A 3651-nucleotide genomic window follows, 5' to 3' on the forward strand; every position below is an offset into this window, starting at 1 on the left:
TGGTTTTAGCAACATGTGGTTCTTACTAGATATGGCCATTCTATTTTGGCCTCTCAGTCTCTACAATCATGAGAGCAAACAGACCTTTTTGCTTTTTTTGTCAGGTGTTTCTCAAATGTCAGGGTTTATGGTCAGGTTTCTTGTTATAGCAACAGAAAATGGACTGAGACAATGCCTGCTTTGCATCTACTCTCTCACCCCCAGCCCGCAGTACAGGTGAGTTCACGTCTTGTGCCTAGCTGCTCTGCCTCCACTGACACATAGGGGAAGGGCTTTGATTTCGTCACAAATGGAGATACTTGCCCTAACTTTTTCAGCAGATGCTTTTCTGCCTTCTTCTGAACCATGCGTGATTCCTGAACTTGGAGTTCCAATTTCCCAAGTCCTTACTTTTCCAGACAGACAAAACCAGATATTTGACTCAAGTTGATAACTTCAGGGTTAGTTTTAAACTTTTATTTGGTTCCTTTTAAATACAGAAAAACTTGAAAAAAAAAACTGCTCAAAATCAGCTACTTTTCATCAACAGTATCCAGAGCAGAGTTTGGCAGTTGGTTTCATTACAAAACATGTATTAGCTAGGGACAGTGGCTCACTCTTGCAATCTAGCTATTCAGAAGGTTGCGATCTAGAGGATGGGAGTTTGATACCAGCCTAAGCAAAAAAGACCCCATCTCAATCAAAAAAAGGGTGACATAGTGGATGGAATATGCCTATTATTCCAGATACATAGGAAACATAAATTGTGGGATCACAGCTTGACTGGGGCATAAAGAAAGATGGTATTTGGAAAATAACAGAAGCAAAAAGTCTCAGAAGGTGACTCAAGTGGTAGAGTACCTGTCTGGCAAGTGCAAAGTACTGAGTTCAAGTCCTAGTACTACAAATAAAAAAAAAAGGATTGAAAATCTGAGATTTATGATAAGAAGTCCAAATGAATGTGAAACCTATAGACATTTTGAGCAGAAACCTGAAAACTGAGCATGAGCTAGGGAAGCAAAAGAAGTAGAGGTATTGAGATTGTACAATGGGTAGAAGGAACAGCATGAAAACAATACAAAGAGAAATGAGCTCATGTGGAATTTAACGAAGGCCAGAGCTCTTGAGCAAAATCAGTGAGAGTGGCAGGTAGATGAGAGGAAGCAGGAGAGATAGTCAAGGAGACTTTTTGATCATGTTTGAACTTTATTACAAGCAATAACTACTGATGATTTTTAAGCAAAGGAATGACATGATTTTTACAAATTCAAAAGATCTTTCTGTACAAGAAATGTACCCACTGCATTACATATGAAACTCTAACCCTTCTGTACATCACTTTGACAATAAATAAATAAGTATTCAAAAAAAGATCTTTCTGAAAATTTATTAAAAAATAAAGAGATATTTTGAGGATAGTGTTAGATTAAATGTACACAGTGAAAGATGAAGCTCAGAACAAGCCTTGGATTTCTGTGTTGAGTGCTTGGTTGTATGGAGAGAATTGTAACTGACCCTGGTTACTAGGTGGAATGTTGTGGACATGTGTTTGGCTATGGTTTGAATTTGTGCCCCAAGGTTCCAAGTGCTGTGAGTTTGGTCCACTGTGTGGTAGTGTTGAAGTGATAGAAAGTTTAAGAGGTAGAGTCATGCTCTTTTAACTTTTTCTGTAATGAAATACTGAAGCTAAACAACTGGAGAAGAGGAAAGGGTTATTTGGCTCCCAGTTTCAGCGGCTGGCTCTGTTGCTGGCCTGTGGTGGGGAAAAGCATTGTGGAGAGGAGGGCATGGTAGGGCAAAGCTGCTCATCTCATCCTGGTGAGTAAGCAAAGAGTGAGAGGGGAAGAGGTCAATGTCTTAACATTTCCTTCAAGAACACACTCCCAGTGACCTAACTTCCTTCCACCAGGCTCCACCTCCTAAAAGTCTTGCCACCTCCCAATAGCACCATGGGCTTTCCAATAAGTTTTCAACACATGAATTTTTTGTCAGTATAGTTTGGATCTTAGGAGGTGATTAAGTCCTTGAAAGCATCACCCTACTAAAGGATTAATGCTATTCTTGTAGAATGAGTTAGTTCCTGCAAAAATGGGTGTGAAAGCCAAGAAGCGCTCTGATCCTTGAACCATGCTGTCTTCCTGTATTGTTATGTCAAAATTGTACTTTCATTATTGGTTTGTTGCATGAGTTAGACTTTCCTGGTCAACTTTTTTTTCAGAAATTTTGTGCAAATGAGAGCAATCCAAGGATGGCTGCTTTTTATAAGCTAGTCAAAGATTATTCCTCTCTACTGCCCCAAAGATAGAGGTTTCCTACTGATTGTAGAGAAAGAGAGAAAAGAAGCAACCCTACTCCATGTACTTCACCAGGTCTTACTTTTGATCTTTAATTGTGATTTGGGGACATGGAGTTCAGAAAAAAGAAAGCCTATATGAAAAGCAAACAACCCTACTATTAGAAATGTAAAGCTTTTATCATTAGCAATGGTGGGATTAATGAAGAAATGAAAACTCAAGCTAGAAAACTTTGTCCTCAAATGTATACAGGAAGAGACTAGTGCTTCTTCAATTGTTTTTATCCCATAGACGGCAGCACGGCATGATGAGCTGTCTGCTCTCAGTATGAGCTTCAGTGTTATCCAGAGGGCTCTCGTGCTGAGTGGTTTGCAGATACTTCCTGTGCAGCTTTCTGCCTGGCCTGCTCTATGAGGCCCTTGTTTCTGGTCAGTGTGTAAGGTTGTAAGATTTATGCATTGTTGTCTATCTTCTACCAAATTGTTCCATGTGAATAGGAAATATTTAAAGCATACTTTTTTGTGGTGTTCTTTAATTTCTTTATATATTGTTGTTCTTTAATTTCTTTATATATTGTTTATTTACTCCAGTCTTTGAATGAATATATTGAGAACTACTGTTGGATTACTTCACCATGACAGTCTATCATGATATTCTATCATGGTGATGGGGACTAGAATTTTGCTATTACATTTTTTTTAACTTAGTAGTGGGCCGTGCACGCATGCACACACACACACACACACATGCACATGTATGCAGCTGCGCGTGCATGCACACACATGCACAGACATGTACACACATGCACGCATGCATGCACACACAGAAACAAAGACAGAAGGATCCTAAACTTGATATTAAATAACCAGTAAGTTTATAGAGTATATGAATTCCTGTCTGTGCTTCCTACTTCTATCTTGCTTTTTATTTACTTGATTTTGGCCAGGTGCTTGCTTAGCAGAATTCCCAACAAATGCTCCTGCATACAAAAATTCATACTGAATTGCTTATATTAGAACAATTGTCAAGTAGCTTAATGTATATGGGGTTATCCTCCTGTCTGGGCCTCCTCTAAAAATATAGTTTGCAGTCACTGACCTCTATTTCCTCTTCCAGTTCATTGACAAATATTTTTCCATCAAGGCCAAAGGGCCTCACTGCCAGCGTTGAGTTGGCCCAACCATTATGGCTCAGGAAAGGGTTCTACTGCCTTTGTTTATGAGCTGTCTGAGTCTACCAGGGAGGTCATGACTTTAAAAATATTTTGTCTACTCCGAATGATGAGAAGAATCAACTCAGTCTGTCATTGAGGCCCAGCAGAGCCATGTTGATGTCCTGGTTTGGTGGGCAGTGTCTGATTGAGTCAGTGTTGGGGGGA

Source organism: Perognathus longimembris, chromosome 15 (genome assembly GCF_023159225.1).
Source record: "Perognathus longimembris pacificus isolate PPM17 chromosome 15, ASM2315922v1, whole genome shotgun sequence".
NCBI classification, from domain to species: domain Eukaryota; kingdom Metazoa; phylum Chordata; class Mammalia; order Rodentia; family Heteromyidae; genus Perognathus; species Perognathus longimembris.